Raw genomic sequence first — 25021 nt, 5'->3', positions numbered from 1 at the left:
GGCATACAGAACTTTCTCCCCCGGGCCATTTGGACTCCCCTTCCTTGCAACCAGACTGAATTGGCACTTCTGTGTGCTGTGCACCCGTCGACTGTTTGCGTGTGTGCCGTGTCGTGTGTGAGAGTTGTGCACGTGGAGGGGAAGGGGGTGTCTTCTGCATCCTGCAAATTCCTGCTCTAGATGACTGGCCATCAGACGCTCTAACATAGAGGCATCAGCCTTTCATTTAGTCTAGAGTGCCATGTTACCACTATTATTATTATTATTATTATTATTATTATTATTATTATTATTATTATTATTATTATTATTATTATTATTATTATCACTACGACGACATTCATTGTGTTGAAGCAAGCGGGACACATAATTAAACATATTTCTGGAGCTTCGTGTGCTCACACTCTTCTAAGAAGAGTGCCAAAGATGTATGTCTTCTTGATGAAAATGGTCATGTTGTCTCGAACACTGCTGATGCCCTTGCAGAGCTTTTCTGTTTGCTATGTGGTGTGAAATATGCTTCAAGTAACCTTCCTCCTCAGTCTGGCACAGTGTGTATGCTATCAGTCAGTGAAAACCTAGTTTTCAAGAAGCGTATGAAGTGCCTCAAACCTTCCCTTTCTTGTGGTGCTGATGGTATTTCTTCCGCAGAGCTTAACCCTCCGAGACACTGTCTACACAATTGTGCACAGCATCAGAGTGCATCGACAGCAAAAGCACCGATGAAAGCAATGGCATTTAAAATGTGTTTCATACATCTTGAAACACTTATTATTGGAACTGTGCTGCAATTTTGAATAACGTGCAGAATGTTTTAGCAAAATGAGTGGCTGGGTGTTTTTACTCTGTCAGTATGTTGTATGTAGCGGGTTCACTTCTTTCACTGTTTTTCACAATGTGCCTAATTTTCAAGTGGCTGGATAAGTGCTTTTTAAGCTTTTCAAAACACGAAATAGTATATGTTCTCATATTTGATGTTCCTGTAGTGAGTTTTCGCATGGAGTCGAAATTTTGTAAACTTGACAAAACTTGTTAAACAATAAAAAATTATTAATCTTTTTTGCAGCTGTACACTTTCTACGATTCTGAAGATGCAAGAGATGTGGTGAAAGCAAGTTTTCAATCAATGGGATAAAGTGGCGTCTGAAAGGGTTAAGACGTATGGAAGCATACTTGTTCCCAGTTCTCACAAGCACCTTCAATAGCTTCCTAAAGTCTAGTACGTTTTCTAGCACTCGGAAGGTAGCATGGACATTGCCTGTGCACAAATAGGGTGCTAGATGTGCAGTTACTAACTGCTGGCCTATATCTATCCTCTGCAGTACGTCAAAGGTGTTTGAAACGGTATTGGATTCCTTGCTTTCTGTTAGTGCTAAGAGCATTTTAATAAATAAACAGCATGGCTTTCTGTGCCGACGACTTAAAACTATTTGAGACTGTCAACAGTGTTCACCACTGCATCGACCTCTAAAAATACATTTTTTCACTCTCAAACTGGTACAGAAACAATAGGTACTCTTCAATGTTTCTAATACTATGGCATTAAGTTATATGCGGAAAATATACCATGTGAAATTTTCGTATACCCTACGGGATGCTCCACTTCTCAGGGTCAATGAAATGGAGGATCTTAGTGTGTACTTCGGCAAAATTCTAAGCTTCTCTTCACATAGATAATTACACAACGCACCCTTCACGCTCTTGGAATTGCATGCCGTATATTGCATGATTTCCACTCACCTGTTGTGTTTCTGAAATTCTGCTGTGTGCCTTCCACTACTATAGTATGCCTCTGTAGGAGGGGGGTGCAACGTGTAAATTTAATTCAGATCTCATTAACGCATCCAAAATAAATTGATATCTATCTTCAAGCACCACTTTTGTGATTCGGGCGACCACAGTTGAGCCTTCTCAAATATACCTCAACTCGCACCTCTAGCTTCAAGACTCAATTAATCCCACTTTTTGTTCCTGTATATGGTGGTCCACAACATTATACATTTCCTAAAGCTTCTCGATCATATGAATTTGTCCATGCCGCAACAGTATACCAAGCAGCATTCCAAATTCTGTGCGTGGCCTTGTTGCAAGACTGTGCTATATATGACTCGACTCCAAAAAACATAAGAACTGTGCCTATATTGACATACTTCATAGTTAATTTCCTGTGTTTTGTGTATCTGCAGATAAGCATGTATGATTAACTCCCTTTTACTCTTCCTCGTTTTAATTTTTCTCTATTTGTTTCTCTATCTTGCACTTTTACATCTACCACATTCATGTTTTCTGTACATTTTGTCTCACATATTGCTTGTTCAGTGCACCAGTGCGTAGGCTCTCTAGCTGTTCCTGGGCACTACAATAAACAGTTGAATGATTGGTTATTATCGTAGTATAAAATCGTGCTTTTTAAGTCTGTACTAGTACATTATTTCAGTGCTGTAGCTTCTGTGCCATTAAAAAAAAAAGGCATGAATTAAAGGGACACTAAAGGTTAGTATTAAGACAATGTAAACTGTTGAGATACCACCCCAGAAACCTCGAAACGCTTGTTTCGTGCGAAGAAGAGACTTATTTTAAGAGAAAATGCGTTCTGAAGCGTCCGCGTACCTCTAGCGCAGTTCAAATCACCCGCTCTCCGATCGAGGAGTATTGACGTCATGGTCTCATAGTGACGTTGCGCCATCGGTGAGTAAAACGGCTCCCGCAGACGGCGCTACGGCTTTTCTGCACAAAACGCAAACGCGCGGCCAGAAAGAGCCAAGACAGAGCCGACAGCAGCGCGAAAGCGGAACTACAGTGGCTAGCGGAAGGGAAAGCGCACGACGATAAGCTGGTTCTTTATTTTATGACGCCAACTTCGACGCTCGTTGCAATGGATGACCCTGACAACGACACATTAGGTCGCGATGCTGGGCTCCAGTTCAGCGATTTAAGCACTGATGAACGTGACCTGCTGTTGAGGGCTCGCGCTGCCGGCGTCGTTGCTTACTACTACGACGACGGCCTGCTTTGAAAGGCACTTCACGCGACTTCAATAAGTCGGCGTTGAACTCGTAATCCTCTGGACGAAAGTGCAGCGAGCACACTACGTGATTTTTCGGCTCTTTGCCAGCGCGCTGTGGCAGAGGTACGGCACTTAACCACTTCGAACGAAGAGGTTCACTCGTTGGCACAAAGTAACGTTGGATTCGCCGCTGCAACTGCCCTTGGCCAAGTTCTGCGGACCGTTCGCGCATCCCACGACATCACGTGGACGAGGCATTCTCGTTGCTTGTTCCATATGCAAGTTTCGCGAGCCAGCAGGACCACCGCAGCACGACGCGATAAAGAAACAACTGAAACTCCAAAGCGCGCGCGGCGCAAAGTCGAGCGCGCCGAGTCGAGCGAAAACGAAACCTTTCGATCACCCATTGTTATTTTTTCTTAGAATCGAATAGAAGTAGACAAGTAGTATTTTCTTCCGTCTTATATACTAATGAAATGATCTTTTTAATACGAGTAGTTGAGTACTAGTGACATAAATTATGATGAGGAGTGCCTTCGTCATCGGGCTAGTACCGGAATGTCGCTGGGGGGTCTCAAATCGTGTCACGCATTTACCTCAATTTCTCGGTTACTAAAGCTCTGTTCGCGATTATATTGACGCCTTAGACGTTCTAGAGTATTGCTTTATCACTTTAACTTGACTTTCTGGTAACCTTTAGTGTCATAATATGCTATGTGCCTGATCATATGCATTGTGCAATAAAATATGCCACAGCAATTAGTGCGTGCCTCACAGAACAAATTGAATATATGTTTCTCAGTCAAAACACCATAGCAGGCTGAAAACAATAAACTGATATATTTTTTTGTGGTGACAAAGTGCATAAATTGTGAAAATAACCTGTTTAGAAATATATATTTTTTGTATTATGCAAATGAGCTGCCCCTGCATTCAAATAAGCGCTTCAATAGTTTCAAGTTTGCTAAGGGCCACGAAAGACCCCTATTAAAACCTTCCAATTCTCAAGCTAGTACTATCTGATGGTATGTCATTTCATTAATGTTCAGAAAGACAAACTGGACATGTGGAAACCAGTTACAATAGAACATGGCATTTACATGGTGAAAACGTTTTCCAGTAATGCACTCAATGTGAAGGCCTCCTGATGCGGTGTTGATGCATCAAAACAACCTAGAATAATAAATGAGGTGCTTCATGGGCAAGATTTGACATAATCAAGAATCGGAATGAAACAAGCTACGCCGTAAAATTTAGCTATTCTAAATTTTTCTTTGTGAGTGATACAGCTGTTTCATTTTTTTTTTGCCGATTTTCTCACAACCCACTTTCTCACGTTTCTTTCATGCACCAACAAGCATAATTATACTGACACGGATACTTTATCTGTATCCGATGATCGTATTTCGCCGGCTAAAAAATTTTAAACGTTATCGCTCGGCGCAGGATGCGCCTGAATGTATCGGATGATTCGCGAATGTTATCAATGGTGCGGTCGGTTGTCTGGTTGTCGACGAACCTTGTACAATCTGATTGCATACGCGTCACGAATTGTGTAGTATACTCTTAGGCAAAGTTACACCCTTTGGCTTGCCCCTTCTGCCACACAACAATAATCGTTACCTGCCTTGATGCGTTTCCTTTCTTTAACGCTGCGAGCCCGGTACTTTCCAGTAACGAACTGCACGCGCGTTATCAGCATAGAACAGTTTACACCCTTTGGAGTGCCCCTTCTGATAACGCGCGTGCCGTTCGTTACTGGAAAGTTCCGGGCTCGCAGCGTTAAAGAAAGGAAACGCATCAAGGCAGATAACGATTATTGTTGTGTGGCAGAAGGGGCAAGCCAAAGGGTGTAACTTTGCCTAAGAGTGGTTTCTGGAAGGCGCTCGGTCACCAGTAATACGCTGGAATCTTCGACAACTGATGTAATGCAAACCGACGCGCTTGACCTGCAGATGAGATTTTCGAGTATTGCCGACATTGCTCGCAGCTATCGTTGCGATTGAGTCTGCATCATTTTTCACCGTCACTACTGCGTGAGAATATTTCAGACACAGATTATTTCAATGATACGTTGCCCGCCTTGCTCGCCGCTATCGTTGAAATATTTCCAGCACAGATTTTTTCAATAATAGATTGCATGCCTAATTCTTACATAGTTGGCTGTGCAATGAGCCACAAAAAAAAAAAATGAAATGGTATAACAGTTTTTGATATGATATGTCAGCGTTGTGCAGGTGTTTGCAAAGCGATCTTGTAGACAGACGACGTGCGAGCATGAGCGCTGATGTCGATATTTTGTGCACTATTGTTACTTCAAAGATAAAAAAGAAACTGTTGCTGCAGGCGTACAGTCATTATTCAAACACGTTTTTCATATCTGAAAGATAATACACATCATTAACTTATTGTTTCAAGCTTAGTTTACAGCAGGCTGTTTTAGGCCGGACTTTGACGGATGAAGTCAAAATGGTCCAGCAACAGTGTGCCGCAGCCGAGGAGCGAGCCCTCTTCCTCCGACGAACGCGAAGCGAAGCGTTCGCTTGTCGGCGCGTGCCGAAGTTTGCCGACGCGTGTCAGTGGTTGGGCCTAGATGTCCTTCTCGCCCGCCGCTCCGTACAGAGTGGAGATGTATTGCGGCTTCTGCTACAACGTTGGTCACGCGAATCGCGGACGCCGTAGCAGACGCCTTTGGCGGACGCCGTAGCGACGCGTTGACGGCGCTCGTGTGTCTCGAAAGCGACCTGCGACGTGGCCAAAGTGGGCGTCCGCGCGGGCCTCACCTACAAAGCGAGCTGCGATGTTTGCAGAGTGCGCGTACTGCCGGTAGCTTCGTATGCGCTATGCTTTCGACGTTTCGTTCGCGTTGAAGCGACGGGTGCACGGAGTCAATTGGCTCGCGGCTGCTGCCAGGATTTCTAACTCCAAAATTTTCACAGTGACATGTTTTCATATTTACCTGTGCGCGCGTGACACCGTGCTGGTTAACTTCGTTAAAACACGTTGACGGGTAAGTTGGTTTGAATCCATGATAGAATGGGTAAGCGCGACTGAACAAAGACGTAGAAAGACGCAGACACGCAAAGACAACGCTGTCTGTTTCTTTTTACGTCCTCGCCGAGTCATGCTTACATATTCTATCATTGTTAATTTGGTCAGTAAGCGAATACGGCCGATAAAAGTACTAATTGCTTACTTCGTACAACTACCTACTAGTTTGCTATCGCATTCGCTGGTTCACCTTTCGGGTGGAGCTGCGAACCTTTTTCTATGGCGAAAGAAAATCGGCCCGAGATAGTCTTCGCCGCCTAGCGGGCGGATGCTCGCCGCGTGCGCCTTGCCTCGGCCGCAGCAGGGCCGGTCGCCTCGGTAATCGCCGGGTCAGCGCCCGCGCGCGCCCCGCCCCGCCAAGGACGCGACGTACTGGACTGCGCCACCTTTCTCCTCGGTTAAGGATGCACCCCGTGAACGAGTGGGGTCACTTTTGCGCGCGTCATCGAGCGAGGCTCGTCTGCCGAGCAAACAGGGCAGTCGTGCAAGCTTGGAACTTGAAATTACCGACGGTATGGCGCACTAATAAACCGCTTCCACCTAGTCGTCGCATGAGAACGCCACGGCGGACCGATCCGAGACTCGGCGACCGCGCAACGTGAGGTCTTCTCGATTCGGCTGCACTTTCTGCACTAGTTCAGGGAGTGCAGCACTCTAGCACTCGATTTGCCAGTGCAGCTAGCGCCACCTGCACTTCGGCACTCGATTTGACGTCGTGCTGCACGAGTTCATGTACACTTCGGCACTAGATTCTCCGCAAGTTCTTTTCTCGTGCACGTAGCGCAAGGCTTTTGATAGCAGACGACACATGCGGCTCCGTGGCCATGCGGGTATTGGTAGATGGCATCGACGGCGCCTGTTATTAGTAACGCAGCACGGACGCTAGTTTTCTTCAGGATGTGTACGCAGCATCTTGTTAAGGGCGCTTTCCGGGTTCAGCTGCTGCTAAGTGCACTGAAGGCCGGGATTTTCCCTCAGGTCACAGTCTGTATCAATTTTCACGAGCTTACCGCTACCTCGACGTTAAAAACCACATCGGTCAGTCGTTTGAAACGTTGTGCCATATATGATTCAGAAAGGTGTGGAAACCACGCTCGGTCATGCTTTCTGAATAATGATGCCGAAGTTGAACTAATTTTTAGGTACTAATACATAAATTCTTTCCACAGGACCAAAAAGGCTCGTATTTATCCTTCGTATCACTGAGCACCCACTTTAATTTATTTGTCTTGTTTACTTACGGCAGCGGGAGCAGAAGCTATAGGCTGTACACAGCCTGACAAAGGCCCCTGCTCCTGATGCAGTTCGACGAGCATGCAATAATCACATGGTAATCAAATATGAGCAAGCAAGTACTACAGTGAAAGAAATAATGAAAACTACAGTTTATAGAACGCGATGGAAAACACATACAATATTATAGATATACAAGTTGTGTACATAAAAATGAAACACCTATGACAAGATAACATATAAACTAATTACACAACCTCAATATTGTTACGCGAAGGACGAGTCAGTGAGACGAGCAACTATTTACAGGTTATGTTTACTACAGCGGTCGCAGCGTTGACCGGCTAGATTCACAGCGCGAGTCCAGTTCGTTCTTCCTCCTCTTTTCCGGAGTGATGGCGTCCACGCGCCTCGTTCGATCTAACATATACCACACGCGTGTAGCAATATTGTGTTCTATTAAAGCAATTTCAACGCATCATTTGTACAAAGAACACTGAGGTTATTTAGGCGATCTAACAGTGCACGTATCTGAAGCACTCTGTTTACCAAAGTTAGTCCTTAGTTTAGCTGCTGTGTTTTTTTGACGTGCTGAGTAATGTGTATGTTCTGATGTGGTTTATAGAGACATTCCGGTGCATTAATTCGTTTACTTCACTGCATAAGTTTGAAGTGGTACACTTAGTTCAAGTATTCTTAACATTCTCTTTTGCACAACTAATAACTTCTTGTAATTATGTTACGTGGTTGTGGCCCACACCAGAACACAATACGTTAGATTGGAGTAGAAGACCGCGTAAAATAATTGTTTTCACCCAGTTAGGTAGGAAGGATCTAATTTTGTACAGACGCCCCCAGTTTTGCTCACTTGTATTACGAGCCTTCCTGCCTGCTTATTCCATGTTAAACCCTCACTGACCCACGCCCTTAAGAATTTTTGGCTACCTACCTGTTCCAGTGTTTTTCTCTCAAACATAATAGTTGCTCAAGTAAAACTCTTGCTTGGGCTAGTTGGTTCATGCTTGAAGTAGTAAAGGCAAGGCGCAGAAGACCAGGACTCAAGAAGAAGAACACAAACGACACGACCGGCGCCACTCACAACTAAGTTTATTTTCGCAACAAGCCTGCCTTATGTACGGTTATTCACGCCAAGTCACGCACGAAACTTTAGAAGTAAAAAACACAGCAATCTATCTTCCACTCAGGAATATTATCTCGCACATAATATCGAATGAGCAAACAAGAACCACACGTGGATAATCACGGGAGGCAATTGATCTAGTATAGTCTTTTTCGAAGCCAACGGGGACAAAAACCAGACATAAAAAGCACCGTCTACGCCTCACTACCAAACTATTCACAACATAACACACTTCAAACGCCTAAGGCCCAGTCAGTGATAAAGCCCGCACGACTATGGGAATAATGACCAACGAATAACACGGAAAAAAACATGAAAAATACGTCTAAGTACAGTGTCTGCGTCAAAACTAAAATCTCTAATAGTCACTCACCTAAAAAAATTGATAAAACATGTGGCCGCGCGAAAAAAAGAACCACGTGACAAACAATGAAATGGACAGAAGTGTTGAACGATAAAGGTCTAAAGAACAGCGTCTGCGTCAAAAAAAGAAAAAAAAGTGCAACAAAAGTTTAACGTAGTAGTTCTGCGGAAACCCGCAAGGTGGAGAGAAATAATGAATAAAGGGAAAATAAGACACCCACCAGTTCGAAGCAATTGCTACAAAGGAAACCCATACGGGTTCCTCGAAAGGAAAGCCTCATAGTTGAAGAAAAATTCGTCCTGGTCCGGGACTCGAACCCGGGACCACCGCCTTTCCGAGGCAGCCGCTCTACCATCTGAGCTAACCAGGCGGCTCGCAGATGGCAGGGCGAAGTCGAATTTGTCGACAACACGAAGCTCTGGTTAGCTCAGATGGTAGAGCGGCTGTCAGAGAAAGGCGGTGGTCCCGGGTTCGAGTCCCAGACCAGGACGAATTTTCAACTATGAGGCTTTCCTTTCGTGAAACCCGTATGGGTTTCCTTTGTAGCAATTGCTACGAACGGGTGGATGTCTGATTTTTCCCTTTATTCATTACTTCTCTCCACCTTGCGGGTTTCCGCAGAACTACTACGTCAAACTCTTGCCTTTGCTTCGTGTTGTCGACAAATTCGACTTCGCCCTGCCAGCTGCTAGCCGCCTGGTTAGCTCAGATAGTAGAGCGGCTGCCCCGGAAAGGCGTTGGTCCCGGGTTCGAGTCCCGGACGAATTTTTCTTCAACTATGAGGCTTTCCTTTCGAGGAACCCGTATGGGTTTCCTTTGTAGCAATTGCTACGAACGGGTGGATGTCTGATTCCCCCACCCTTTTTTTTTACTCAACAAAAGCTTAAGAGCCACTAGAAAATCGTCAACAAAATAAAAACTAGTTAAATAAAAGGAAGACAGACGGTAAAACCAAATGAAATCACTCTAACATGAGGCCTAAATGAAACCTTCTAAAAAGGTCGTCTCCTTGTCACTAAGCATAATGGACGGCCTGCTGACGCATGCGTTCCCCTCTTTTTCGATGAAATAGGCTTCCACAATTTCCCGCTCGAACCTGTCCTTTCCAAACTTCAAAAATTTAGTTTTGCTAAACTGAGGGCGGCAATTAGAGCAGTCTCTGCAATGCTCTGCAAGGAAACTCCCTTCCTCGTTGCGCAGATTACGACAATGCTCCATTGCACGCTCATTGAAACATCGACCTGTTTGTCCGATATAGCTGCGACCACAGCCTAGAGGGATTTTATAGACTACACGTGTCCTGCATTCAGTGAACTTCTTCTGATGCTGAATTGAACAAGCCGGGCGTTTCTCTCCGTTCATGGCACAAAGCTTAGACAGCTTGCAAGGCGCCGAGAAGACAACCTGAACGTTATGCCTACTCGCCACTTTCTTAATGTTGTGCGATACCTTATGAAGGTACGGAATTACCGCAACTGAACTGCGTGAAACTGGCTCCCTGATAAGAGGCGGGTGCTTTAGTTTTTGGAGCATCGTTTCGCATACAGGCGAAATCAGACATGGCGGGAAGCCTGCCTGTTGCAGTCGTTGCACTTGAGCGCTAAAGCTACTTGACACCAAATGGATACAAGACTTAGTTAAAGCCGTTTGCAGAGAATTGGTAGCAATTGCACGCTTTACAAACTTGGAATGGGCGCTCTCAAACGGTAGCAGGCCTTTCAAAGAACGCGGATTGTACATCCAACAAATGCCTTCCTTTGGAAACACTATCCTGATATCCAAGAACTAGAGTTGACCACAGCTCGGAACTTCCTTGGTAAACCTGAGACCCTGACTGTGGTTCGAGAAGATAGTCATGGTTCTCTCAACGGTAGAAGCTAATTCGTGCTCAGGCACGTCCTTCAAAATGACCAAGAAATCATCAACATATTTGTAAATGGACACTACATGAGGATCACAAAGATTATTACCGATCTCAGCTCCTACAGCAGATAGGAAGATATCGCAAAGGACAGGAGCTACAGAAGAACCGATGCATATCCCTTTCTTCTGCACATAAAACTTGCCTTCAAACAAAATGGCGGTTGAGTTCAGGTAGAACTCTAATAAGGAAATGAAATTTCCTTGCTACAGTTCCGGTCCTGTCGTTTGTGTTCTTCTTGAGTCCTGGTCTTCTACGCCTTGCCTTTACTACTTCAAATAATAGTTGCGAATCAGCGTGGCTTATTTATAGGAGCAAAGATGACATATTCAGTTTTATTACTATCCATTTGCAACCTTTTAGACCATAACCAATGTGACAGTTTAATAAATTAGTCAATTACGTCGCGTTCCAGCTCTTGAAGGTCCGCTGAGGAAAGCATTTGCGTCATCTGCATACATTATCGGCTTATGAGAGACTGGAATATCACGCATAATATAAATTAAGGTTACCACAGGCCCAAGGATCGACCCCATTTTCTTTATTTCACACAAATGAATTCGCTATGCCAACACGGCATAACAGCACGGCACCACTAGGCCACGTTTCACGGCATACTTTCTAAAATCTATAAATCAGTTCAATGTACAGAATCTGTTTTCAATGTTTTTATTATTTCGTGTTTAATATTAGGAAGCCGCGTTTCAGGTAAATTTTTTTTTCGAAAGCCGAATTACATATCACTAATCGTGTTGTACTTTGAGAAGAATCGAGTCAACCTGACGTTCAACCTGATTCAACATTGTCGCTAAAAAACTTGAGGCTCCGCACATCACGCCATGTGATGTTTCCGTTCACAGGCTGCCCTCTAAAGATCATATTGTCACGTGGTAGTGACGTATAAAGAACACAGTAGCAATACAGCGGAAGAAAAAACTAACTTTTATTGGGCGAACCTGCACCCACAAAAACAGGCTACGGAGACAGCAGCGAACACAGTCGGCGGTCGTCGAAATCTGATCAGTGGGTCAAGCGTGTCGGCTTTTATACATCAGTCGTCGAATGTTCCAGAGCAATCGCTGGGACCCGCGTGCCTCCCACAAAGTTCTACACTATTTGCGTCGTGCAGATTATACAAGGTTCGGTGACAGACAGCGGATGCAACCATCGATAACATTCCAGACACTTCCGATACATGCAGGCGCGACCGGTGCTGTGCGATAACATTTGTTAGGCGGTGAAACGTGGTCGCCCGATAAAGATAAGCAAGTACACGTGTCAATACCCCCCTCTTAAAAAGCACCGACCCGATGCTGCAAACAAATGAAAGTAATAAAAGCACCCGTAGGAAAGAAACAACAAAATAAGGAAGTTCGTTAGTGCGCGTAAAAGGGCTTAAGACGCACCACGTGGATCACTTCAGATCGTGCGCGGCGGCGCTGTGAATGCGAAATGCCGTCTGGCACGACTTCATAATCCGGTTCGCCAATACGTCGGATGATCTTCTACGGTCCGAAATAGCGTCGCAACAGTTTCTCACTAAATCCTCGTCGGCATATCGGAATACAAACCCAAACACGGTCGCCGGTCAACATATCGTCGTCGGAGGTTGTGGTGTCGGCTGTCGGTCCTCTGCTGGTTTTTGATCCGTAGGCGGGCGAGCTGTCGGGCTTCTTCGGCGCGCTGGAGATAGGTGGCGACGTCAAGATTCTCTTCGTCGGTGACGTGCGGCAGCATGGCGTCGACAGTCGTTGTCGGGTTCCTGCCGTAAACCAGCTTGAACGGGGTGATCTGTGTTGTTTCTTGCACCGCCGTGTTGTAAGCGAATGTTACGTACGGCCGGTGGCATCTAAGGTATTGTGTTCGACGTGGACGTACACTGCTAGCACGTCGGCGAGGGTCTTATTCAGGTGCTCCGTAAGACCATTCGTCTGTGGGTGGTAAGCAGTTGTCATCCTGTGCCTTGTCTGACTGTACTGCAGAATGGCTTGGGTGAGCACCGCTGTAAAGGCCGTTCCTCTGTCGGTGATGAGGACTTCTGGGGCGCCATGTCGCAGGAGGATGTTCTCGAGGAAGAATTTCGCCACTTCGGCTGCGCTACCTTTCGGCAGAGCTTTCGTTTCAGCGAAGCGGGTGAAGTAGCCTGTCGCCACGACCATCCATTTATTTCCGGATGCTGACGTCTCGTGAACACTTTTGGAGGATAACGAAGGTGGCAGGGTAAGTCCGGTCATGAACGGTAATTCTTGCCGTGCAGATTCCATTCGGCGTGATGAGGTGTCCTCCAGCGGTCCGAATTTGAGGGCCTTCCCATGCAGTCTTAACTTTCTCTAACTGGGCGGCGATGTGTCCACTCATGACGGAGTAATCGGCCCCTGTGTCCACATGGCGGTGACTACGTGGCCGTCGAGAAGCACGTCAAGGTCGGTGGTTCTTTGTCTTGCGTTACAGTTAGGTCTTGGTGTCGGATCGCGGCTGCGTCGTGTTGACCTGTGGCTGGTACGTGGCGTCGTCAGGTCGCCTTTTGTCGGCGTACTCTTTGCTTCCAGACTTCGTCGGGATGGCGGCATATATGTCGTCTAGACAGGATTTTCGGCGTCTTCGTCGGCGGCGGAAGATCTTCGTCAGTTCGACGAACAGCAACCGCACCTCCATCGGTTGCTGCTTTTAGTATTCCTGTCGCTGACCGGCCCCGGGCTGGGCCAGTTTATGGTCGGCGCTGCGGCGAGAGGTAGCGGCCTGGTGATGGCGAACGCGACGGTCGTCGAGAGCTCCACTGAGTAGCGGCGAGGTAGTCGGCGATATCGCGAGGGCGTTCACCTTGCTGCGGGCGCGGAGCGTTGACGGCGAAACCTCGCAGTCCCATCTCCCGCTACGGGCGGTGGTCGGGGGCTCGCCAAATGTCCGTCTTCCCCGCGTAGGTGCGCTGGGCGACGAGTGGGCGTGCTGGCGGCGGCGTCGGCGGACGACGGAATTGTGTCGTTGCAGGGCCCTGGCGTGGTCGCGGAGGGGGACCTTGACGGCGTGCGACGGCGGCGTATGTCATCGCTTCTGTCTGGGGCTGCGGTAATTGTGGTTGCAGCTCGGGAACTCCAAGCGATCGGTGCACCTCTCCTTTCACGATGTCGGCGATCGAAGCCACTTGGGGCTGCGACGAAGGCAGGACCTTGCGCAGTTCTTCGCGCACAATGGCCCTGATGGTCTCCTGAAGGTCGTCGGAATCCAGTCCTTGGATGGCGTATTGCGGCGTGAGCCCCTGGCGGTTATATTACCGGGTGCGTATCTCCAGAGTTTTATCGATCGTCGATGCCTCTGCAGAAAACTCAGCTACGGTCTTCGGCGGGTTACGAATAAGTCCGGCGAAAAGTTCTTGCTTGACGCCCCGCATCAGGAAGCGGACTTTTTTCTCCTCTAACATTTCCGGGTCGGCGTGCCGGAAAAAACGGGCCATCTCCTCCGTGAAGATCGCGATCGTCTCGTTTGGCAGCTGCACTCTGGTTTCTAGTAGTGCTTGGGCTCGCTCTTTTCGCACGACGCTTGTAAACGTTTGCAAGAAGCCGCTTCGGAATAGGTCCCACGTCGTTAAGGTGGCTTCCCGATTCTCGAACCAGGTCCTGGCGGCGTCTTCCAGTGCGAAATAGACATGCCGTAGCTTGTCGTCACTGTCCCAACTGTTAAACGTAGCGACCCTCTCATACGTCTCCATCCAGCTTTCCGGGTCCTCAAATGTGGAACCGCGGAACGTCGGTAGCTCCCTGGGCTGCTGCAGAACTATTGGGGCTGCTCCGGCTGCCATTGGGGCTGTCTTCTTGGTCGTCTCTGGACGAACTACTCTGACGATCTTCTTTGTTGTCTCTGGTAGAATTCCCTGTTCCGGGGGCAGCTGCTGTAGCCGGCGGCTTGCTCGATGCCGGCGGCTTGCGCGTTGTAGTTAGGTCTTGTCGGATCACGGCTTCATCGTGCTGAACTGAAGCTGGAACGTCGCGTGTTCAAGTCGTCTTTCGTCGGTGCAGTCTTAGCTTCCTGACTTCGTCGGGACGGCGGCGTGTCATTATGTTGTCGAGATGGTCTCTTCGTCGTCTTCGTCGGCGATGGAGGATCTTCGTCAGTTCGACGAACAGCAACCGCACCTCCATCGGTTGCTGCTTTTAGTTTTCCGGATATGGGCTCGCACAGCGGCCCCAGGCTGGGTCAGTGAGTGGACGGCGTTGTGGCGACTGGTAGCGGCCTGGTGATGACGAACGGGAAGGTCGTCGAGAACTCCACTGAGTGGCGGCGAGGTAGTCCGCGATATGGCGAGGGCGTTCACCTTGCTGCGGGTGCGAAGCGTTGACAGCGAACCCTCGTAGTCGCATCTCGCGGTAAGGACATCGGCGGTGGACATGTCCGGCTTCCCCGCAGTGATAGCAGATCGGGTGGTGGTCGGGGGTGCGCCTCTTCCTCGGGTGGCTGCGCTGGTCGACGGGCGGGCGTGCTGGCGGCGGCGGATGACTCTGGTGCGGTTGCGGAGGGGGACCTTGACGACGGTGGCGTAGGTTATCGCTTCCGGCACGGGAAGCGACGATTTGGGCTGCACTTCGGTGCACCTCCACCAGATGGAGGTACACGTGTCAATATTCCCGGCAAAATCGTTCAGTTTTACAAGACAAACGACGAGAGACGCAAATAAATGTAAGCTGAAAGAGAGCACACCACGTGCGTACAGTCAACAGAAAAAGACTGCGGGATGCGCCAGCGCGTGGCAAAGCGACCCTCCTCCCGTTACTCCTCCCCTTCTAGCGGTGACCCCTGGTGTCCAGACCGACGAGTGTACGCATGCGCGTCCCTCCGAGACTGCAAGCGTGCATGTTTCCGCGCTTCCTCCATGCGCACCGCGCCGGCGATATCCGAATGTAGCCGCGAGGTAGCCGTCTTGCGATATGCGCTGTGGCGCCTGTTGCCTGTATTTGTTCGGCTGACTTGGAAACGGAGCAACATGGGTTTAGTTCACCGCAAGTCGGTGTTATCCCTGGTAGACGATGGCGCTACAGCAGGATGATGTCGCTATTGCGAACATGTCACGACCGATAATCGGGCAACTAGTCGGTACAGTAGAATCGCTTTTTGGACACAGGACCCCGTTTACGAGGCGCTGATTATTAGGCGGGGCTTGGCCTCGCCTGGCGAGAAGGTTCCCATGACCGCGATTCCAACGATGTTGTGCGGTGACGCGACGGCTGGTGCCATTCTCGCGCTCGATTCGTGCGAAAATTCCGCTCGTGCGAGCAATCTGCCTTCGACAACAGCTCTGCGACGGCTCGCTCAGGAGCGAGCGGCGGTTGTTCTGGAGCCGTGTCTGAGCTTCGGGGCCTTTCCAGTTTGCCGTCGCTCTGATCCGCTCCCGCGGGGGGAGGGGGTGACACCCTTCGCTTGAGCGCTCGTGCGTCGCCAGCAGCACGGCGAGGCCGGAGTGAACGGGGCATTCTATCGCCAGTGTGACGTACGAAAGAAAGCTTAGTGTAACATTAAAGATTGTGCGCTTTTAAATTAATAAGTTATTTAATAGTCACCGGTGACGTGTTTCGTCCCCGGTCACAATTGCAGACAAGAATTCGTCACACTCATTGTGATACCGGATGAGATGAGTCAAGGCAGCGCCGAACCTCTCCGTCTTTTGGTGGTGGTTCAAGACGTTGGGCATCCATTGCGCACACAAGTGCCGATAATCGCGATGTTATACCCCTGACACACGGGCACTCTAAAGTCCTTTAGGTAAGGGGACATCTACCGGAAAGGCGTTCAAGTGCAGTGACACACGACAAAGGAGTATCTCCTTTACGGCAAAGTTCCTTTTCGGGAAAGGAGATCGCGCAACTACTTTTCGAGCGGAAAAGGAGTTACTCTCGCACACAGCGTGCACAACTCGTCAATAGAAGGAAACCTGCCACACAACTACGGTGCCCATAGGTATTTTTTTTAGCTTGCGAAAATGTTTTATTTGTTAGCGGTAATACAATTTGTCGAATAGTGAAGATTTCCTCTAGCTATACTCTCAAACGCTCGCATAACGTCGCTAATGCCGCCATGTTGAATTCCGGCAGTGTCGTCGTTGTTTGCTGCGCGCATGTGGTGTGTTCACGTCGCGAGATGGAGACTGCACAATCAGCGCCCGCAGGAAATACCCAGAAGAAACCACAGTTGTTGGAATAACATATTGAATAAAACGTGTTACGCCTGCGCGCACAGAGGACGGGACGACAAAGACGTGAAAAAGGACGACAGAAACGCGGGCATCACTAGAATAAACAGCACGCACAGCAAAACACCGGCTGCACTTAGTTGCTGGACCAAGTTAAATGCCTGCTAACAACGCAAACACGCGAATAAAATAAACGACTATAAGCATTATTGGCCATCAACAATGAAAAAAATATATTTTTAGGTTCTACAGTAGCTAAGTGTAATTAAATACGCAGATTTTTAAGAATGTTTTCTCTCTTGTGGCTTTAACAGCCAGCGCTATTTTTCTTGCGGCGTTCATCTGAGGAACTACCTAAAGAAGTTCAGTGCGGTGCCGTGTGTCATCGGCGCAACTCCTTTCTGCAAAGGGTCCTTCAGAGTAGCAAAAGGCGTTTACTGGAAAGTACTTTACGTTTGCCCGTGTGTCAGGGGTATTAATGAATTATGGTGTGAACCGAACCATGACTGATCTTCACACGCTCTGCCAGTTTTTCGATGCCTATCTCCCATTCTTGCCTAATCAGCTCATCAACCTTTGCAATTGTGTTGTGGGTGATTGCACGGTGGCTTTGGCCCAGGCTTGGATCGTCTTTGCAACTTTCCCGTCTTTTTTTTTTTTGAGCCGTTTGATGCAAGGCGGCACGGTGGCCAATGAAATGCAATGTTAAACTTAAAAGGCAGCCATACGGCTACTAATTTCTTTTTGGGAAGCACCATCAGCTGTCAAAAGCCTCACGAAACCACGCTGTTCAACTTTTGGAGCGTCCATTATCTCACGTAACCATGTTAAATCCAGTTTATGTGTATGAGAGCATTAAAGAACCTTGATCCTCACACCTGCGTGTCACTTTTGTAAGTGAGAGATGCCTGCTTGCTACGCGCATGCCTCGTAGATAATCAACTGAGCCATTATTGCGCGGGGTGGGTTGGCTCATTTTCATTTGACTCGCATTCGTATATTAGAAATGCGAAGATACAATGGAATATACAAATGCGAAGATACAGCTTGATAAAGGGCAAAAGAGTGTCACTGGAAACAAAGTTCACTGCCCGTATACACAAAACCTCGCAAAAAAAAAATCAATGTACGTATAAGTCTCCAATAGATTTCGGTATCTAAGAAAAAGTCACTATATATACTGCGCCAAACAAGGCAAGCAAGGATGCTGTGAAATCACAGATTCACAGATCACAGAGTTCTAAGCCTCCCCCCCCACCCCTCCCACCACTGCGCCCGATTTATCGCGCGCGACGGAAGGCGGCGCGCTTCCTCCCCGATTTTCTCCCTTGCGCACACAAGACTGAGGCAGAGTCGTCGGCTCACCCATACCCCCCAGCCTACGCTTTCATTCGCACGTACAGCATGGGGCGCGCGGTGACGATGTTATCGCCCTTGGACTTTATATGAAACATGACGGCGACGACAGGAATGCACCTGGAGTGTCCACACAATTGCTATCGGAATAACATAATACGAGTATCCGACAATTGAAGCGTCGCGTGGCCCATTACTTTCCGCAAAAGAAGATGTAAGAAAATCGAACTTTCAGCATGCGACAATTCGCTGCGCCGCAACAATGTATTTACTTTTTCTTTTGTTGGGCGGTGGCACCGACATGAAAAAACGCAAAGGAAAGCATGTTGACTCCAGTCGAACTTTGGGCACCTACCGAAGGAATAGAAAACGTGAGACGCTTGGTCCAGATGCAGAGAACCATACGCATACTGCTCGGTATCCCACATCGGCGGGACAAGACTTTCTGGAGAGGTTAAGCTGAAGCGAACGCGTTGAAGTTCGTCGAGTCCCCACATTGATGCCAGCTGGCGACCATTGTTTGCTTTTCTCGTCTGCTAGCCAGAAAGCGTCCAAAGCTCAGCCAGGCGAAAATCCACTCGGCCAGAGAAAAACAAACGCGCATCGAAGTGCGCCGCGCAGGTGCAACACGAAAAAAAAAAAAAAACGCATGCGCTCTGGCTGGCTCTGGCAGCCCGCGGGTGTTAAGAACAAAAAACTTGAAGAGGCTCAGTGTGTCCTTCGCGAATTAAAGTAGAAGTAGAAAAATAAATAAGAAGGTAGTTACCTTTGCTGTTTTTAGTGTCTTCACACGGATGCTTTGGTGCAGGTGAAAAAGAAAAACTTGATATTCTTTTCTGTTACATGACGGCACAAAGGAACCACCACAACGCTTCGTCTCATCGGACCTCGCTGCGTGCTTTGCCAACTTGTCTGACAGCGTGTTGATTTCGCTTGTCTCGTTATATGATCCGAAGTACGGCTTTAGAAAAGTCAATGCACCTTTGGTGTGAAATGTTTGTAAGGACATTAAACCCACAATGTTCAGGAATTGAAAATCTAAAGCTCGACTTTGTAAATGTCAATGTCCCTTTCGCAACAAAAGTTTATAGAACTTTGTACCGATGAAATTTCGTAATTGAAATCGATGCGCGCCGTAGATTCCGCGGACTCCGCGATATGCCGCGAACAGCCCGCTCGCCATCAAAACGCCCTTGAAACATTGTGCTGGAATGGGGCTCCTTGCGTTATGCGACTCCCGGTGCATGGGTGTTGCCGCGAAATCCAGCCAGAGTTCGCAATGATCGCACCGAAATGTCCTTTCGAGAGTAAAAATGACATTCTAGGAAAAATGCGGAATGATTTCCGGCGACGGGGGTTGCTTTGGCCGGCGGTGCATGACAGCACGGAAAAATTTCGGGGGAGGGGGTTGAAGCTCCATAAGACCTCCCCCCCCCCCACTCCTGGCTACTCCACTGGTGCAATCAGTGCATTTTACCGGTGCTGGCTTATGGTGCAGAAACTTGGAGATTGACAAAGAAACTTGAGACGAAGTTAAGGACCACGCAAACAGCAATGGAACGAACAATGCTAGGCATAACATTATAAGAGACAGAACGAGAGCTGTTTGGATCAGACGGGTATAGCCGATATTCTAATGAACATTAAAAAAAATGGAGCTGGGCAGGTCATGTAATGCGCAGGTTTGAATGGGTTACAGAATGAGTACCAAGAGAAGGGAAACGCAGTCGAGGACGGCAGAAGACTAGGTGGAGGATGAAATGAGGAAATTCGCGGGCGCTAGTAGGAATCGGTTGGCGCAGGATAGGGGTAATTGGAGATCGTAGGGAGAGGCCTTCGTCCTGCAGTGGACATAAAATAGGCTGATGAAGATGATGACAAACCGAATGTCTGCGTGTTTTTGTTTTACTTCGTACCGTAGCAAGAGATACGGACTTACTTTTCGTCTGCTTGTTCCCATTTCGTGAAGTCGCGAGCGCAGAGAACAAAACTATGCCATTTTCTACCATGTACCAAGGACGCGATCATGTACTTTCATCCTCTCGCGCCTGCCTCACTGCTCGTGATTGTGGCACTGACTTATACCGCTAATCAGGTGTTCTCGCGCAGAGTGCACAAAATAATCTGCTGCGGAAACAAGACAAATGCAAGAGCTCGCACGCGCGAAGCCGCCAGCGGAGGTGCGCCGTGCAGCAAAAAAGAGAGGAAAAAAAGAAGGCGGGGCCCATGAGCTATTCGTTACGCGATCCTCCGGGTACACGGTACGGGAGAACGCAGCGAAGGAACTTTGCTTGCGGAGGCTAGACGGGGCAAATGGAGAGAGTGTATATGTTGGCGGAGACGCTCGCCTCCTGAAATCATGGGTTCGCGGCATCTTAAATATTTCTATCTCTGCTATTCATGAACTAATTTGAAAAGTTCTTGCAGTAGGACACCCCTTAGAGGGCACGTAACAACTTCCAGCGTATAACGAAAATTTTCTACTTGGCCTGGTAACCCCTTACCAGGCCAAGTAGAAAATTTTCGTTATACGCTAACAATTATGCAAGGATGTCGGACCAACTAGCTTAAACAAAAGCTATTCCACTTAGCTTAGACATTTTCGCATAGAAGCGAGCTGCGTGTCTCCTTTCCTCACCTTTCCCCTGCATGTGGTTGGCTTACGTGAACTCAACCTTTGTCGTAAAGCTTTCCTCATCGCACTCCTTTGTTTATCGGTGCAAGACGACCAAAATTTTGTCTGCGAGGTAGCCAAAGATACGCATTTAGTGGGCTCAGCAATTCCGTTATTTAATTAATTTCCGGGAGTTCACAGGCCACGATCTCATTACGAGGCACGCCACAGTGAGACTCTGGATTAACTTTAACCATCTACGGCTATTCAAAGCGTGCCTAAATAAAATTACGCCAGGTTTTTTTCTGTTTTTTTTTTTAATTCCGTCGGAATGCGGCCGACATCGAAACGACGACGCCGTGCTGAGCCTCGTCCTTTCCTTGCAGCGCAGCTCTGACAGCATTTCGTCCTCTTGCATATTTGTCCCGTCTTCCTGGAACCTCTCTCAAGGTGTCCCCGACACATGTCCCGTGATAGTGGCGGTAAAAAACACAGTAGCAGTACTGCGAAAGACAAAGCTAACTTTTATTGGGCAAACCTGTGCCTACAAAAACAGGCTACACTTAAAGCACAACGATAGCGGCGAAGACAGTCGGCGATCGTCGAAATCAGGGAACGCATTCTGTTAGAGTCCACCTGGTGGAGAAGTCCATTTCGTCTGCTGCTGAAGTGCTGATTGGCAGTGGCGCCTCGCTGCTGCGGACGCGTAGACCGGACCAGCCAATCAAAACTTTAACAGCAGATGAAATGGACATGTCCACTAGGTGGACTCTTACAGAATACCTCGCTTGATCTGGCGGTCAAGCGCGTCGGCTTTTATACACGAGCCGTCGAAGGTTCCAGATTAATCGCCGGTGCCCGCGTGCCTTCCAGAAAGTTCTACACAATTCGCGTCGCACGTGCAGTCAGATTACACAAGCTTCGTTGACAACACATAGCAGCAAGAACCGCCGATAACATTCGAGAAACTTCCGATAAATGCGGACGCGTCCCTTGCTGAGCGATATCATTTTTTAGACGTTCACTAGCGGTCACCCGAAAAAGATATACAAATATACGTGTCAATGCCTCCCTTTCAAATAGCATCGTCCCGATGCTACAAATATAACAGGATAGCGAAAAAACAAAAGGACAAGTATTAAATAATTAATAATAATATTTGGGGTTTTACGTACCAAAACCACTTTCTGATTATGAGGCACGCCGTAGTGGAGGACTCCGGAAATTTTGACCACCTGGGGTTCTTTAACGTGCACCTAAATCTAAGCACACGGGTGTTTTCGCATTTCGCCCCCATCGAAATGCGGCCGCCGTGGCCGGGATTCGATCCCGCGACCTCGTGCTCAGCAGCCCAACACGACAAGTATTAAACAGTAACAAAACAACAAAGAAAGAAAGTCGAAAATATTACTACTAAAGAAAGTCCAAAGTTCAGCTATGCAAAGTCCCAAAGCTCGTCAGCGCTTGTAGAACAGCTTAAGTTGCACAACATGGACTATTTCAGGTCGTGAGTGGCGCCGCTGTGCTATCGAAATGCCGTCTGGCACGATATCATAGTCGAGCGCGCCAATACATCGGATGATCTTGTAGGTTCCGGAATAGCGGCTTAAACGCTTCTCGCTAAGTCCTCGTCGGCGTATTGGAGCCCAAACAAAAACAGGGTCGCCAGACTAGTATACTCGATTTAGTGTCCGCGAAGGTTGTAGTGTCAGTCCTCTGCTGATTCTTGATCCGCAGGCGGGCGAGCTGTCGGGCTTCTTCGGCGCGTTGTAGACAGGTGGCGCCGTCAAGATTCTCTTCGTCGGTGACGTGCGGCAGCATGGCGTCGAGCGTCGTCGTCGGGTTCCTGCCGTAAACCAGCTTGAAGAGCGGGATATGTGTTGTTTCTTGCACCGCCGTGTTTTAAGCGAATGTTACGTACGGCTGGACGGCATCCCAGGTCTTGTGTTCGACGTCGACGTACATTGCTAGCATGTCGGCGAATGTCTTATTCAGGCGCTCCGTAAGACCATTCGTCTGTGGGTGGTAGGCAGTTGTCATCCTGTGCCTTGTCTGACTGTACTGCAGAATGGCTTGGGTGAGACCCGCTGTAAAAGCCGTTCCTCTGTGGGTGATGAGAACTTCAGGGGCGCCATGTCTCAGCAGGATATTCTCGTCGAAGAATTTCGCCACTTCGGCTGCGCTACCTTTGCACAGAGTTTTAGTTTCAGCGAAGCGGGTGAGGTAGTTCGTCGCCACGACGATCCACTTATTTCCGGATGTTGACGTCGGAAAGGGTCCCAACAAGTCCATCCCGATCTGATGAAATCGCCGGCAAGGAGTCTTGATCTGCTGTAGTAATCCCGTTGTACTTGTCGGTGGTGTCTTGCGTCGCCGACAGTCTCGGCATGTCTTGACGTAACGGGCGACGTTGGCGTTCAGACGCGCCAAGTTGTACTTTTCCTGTATCCTCGATAGTGTACAGGAGAATCCGAGGTGCCCACCGGTCGGATCGACATGTAGGGCGTGCAGTACTTCTGGACGCAGCCCTGAGGGAACAAGACGAAGGTAGCTGGTGCGGACTGGTGAGAAGTTCTTTACTAGTATTGTTTCGAAGCGTTAACAAAGACAATCCGCGCCTAAATGACCTAGGGACAACGTCGGTATTCCCTTCTAAATAATCAACGAGGTCTTCTAGCTCCGGGTCTGCGCGTTGCTGTTTAGCGAAGCCTTCAGCGCTTATTATTTCAAGAAAGGCGTCGTTATCCTCGCCATCTTGCGGCGGCAAGTCAATGGGGGCGCGTGATATGCATTCGGCGTCAGAGTTTTTTCGTCCGGACTTGTAGATTACAGTGATGTCATATTCTTGCCGTCTGAGGCTCCACCGTGCCACTCGTCCTGAATGGTCCTTTATATTCGCTAGCCAACACACCGCGTGATGGTCGCTGACGACGTTGAATGGCCTGCCGTATACGTAAAGGCGGAATTTCGCTGTAGCCCAAATGATGGTGAGGCATTTCTCTTCGGTTGCAGAATAATTGCCTTCCGCTTTTGACAACGACCGGCTAGTGTAAGCTATCACGCGTTCAAGTCCGTCTTTTCTCTGGACTAGGACGGCACCGAGGCCTCGGCTACTGGCGTCCTCGTCGAAGTGCGCAAGTACTGGGGGCGACTGCATGCGTCGTTGAAGCTCTTGAAATGCGTCGGCTTTCGGCGTTTCCCACTTGAACTCGACATCACATTTGGTTAGATCTGTCAGCGGCTCAGCGATGCGTGAAAATTCTTTTACAAAGCGCCTGTGGTCGGCACACATGCCAAGGAATCGACGCACTGCCTTCTTGTCGACGGGCTGCGGGAACTTGGCGATGGCAGCTGTTTTCAGCAGGTCAGGGCGGATTCCAGATTTGCTGTTGACGTGGCCAAGGAACAGAAGCTCGTCGTAAGCAAAGCAGCACTTTTCCGGTTTCAGTGTGAGGCCTGATGACTTGATGGCCTCTAGTACTGTCGCAAGCCGCCTAAGGTGGGCATCGAAATTTCCGGCGAAGATGACGACGTCACCCAAGTAAACAAGACAGGTCTGCCACTTCAGTCCTCTTAACACCGTGTGCAACACGCGCTGGAGCTTGAAGTCATGGAGGGCGTCTGGCGTGATGAACGCGGTCGTTTCGTGATCTCTCTCGTCGACTTCTATTTGCAGCAACGAGACTCGAGGTCAATTGACGAGAAGTATTCGCGTTGCAGAGCCGATCCAATGCGTCGTCTATCCGTGAGAGGAGGTATACATCCTTCTTCTGGTCTCGTTCAGTCAACGATAATCGACGCAAAAACGTAGGGTTCTGCCCTCTTTCTGCACCAAGACTACAGGAGATTCCCATGGGCTTTTCGACGGCTGGATAATGTCGTCGCGCAGCATTTCGTCGACTTGGTGCCTTATAGCCTCACGTTCTCGCGTCGAAACTCGGTAAGGGCTCTGGCGGAGTGGTCGAGCGCGCTCTTCGGTCATTATGCGACGCTTTTCAACAGGTGTTCGCCGAATCCTCGATGACGTCGAGAAGTAGTCTTTGTATCGTCGGAGCACACTTCTGAGTTTATGACTTTCCGGAACTATGGTCGTCTGGGTAGATGCGGCAGAATCCGAGAAGACAAACGGACTGCTGGTTTCCAGAAGTTCATCGAT

General features: G+C 48.5%; 1 protein-coding gene across 1 annotated transcript in view; it reads right to left on the bottom strand.

Moving 5' to 3' along the window:
* The window catches only part of LOC142575015 (endothelin-converting enzyme 2-like), a 211005-nt gene that overhangs the window by 138368 nt on the left and 47616 nt on the right, over positions 1-25021 (bottom strand). The gene's annotated exons all lie outside the window — the stretch shown is intronic.

Source organism: Dermacentor variabilis, chromosome 3 (assembly GCF_050947875.1).
Source record: "Dermacentor variabilis isolate Ectoservices chromosome 3, ASM5094787v1, whole genome shotgun sequence".
Lineage (NCBI taxonomy): Eukaryota > Metazoa > Arthropoda > Arachnida > Ixodida > Ixodidae > Dermacentor > Dermacentor variabilis.
The sequence above is the reverse complement of the archived record's forward strand: the minus strand, read 5'-3'. Positions and strand labels throughout refer to the sequence as shown.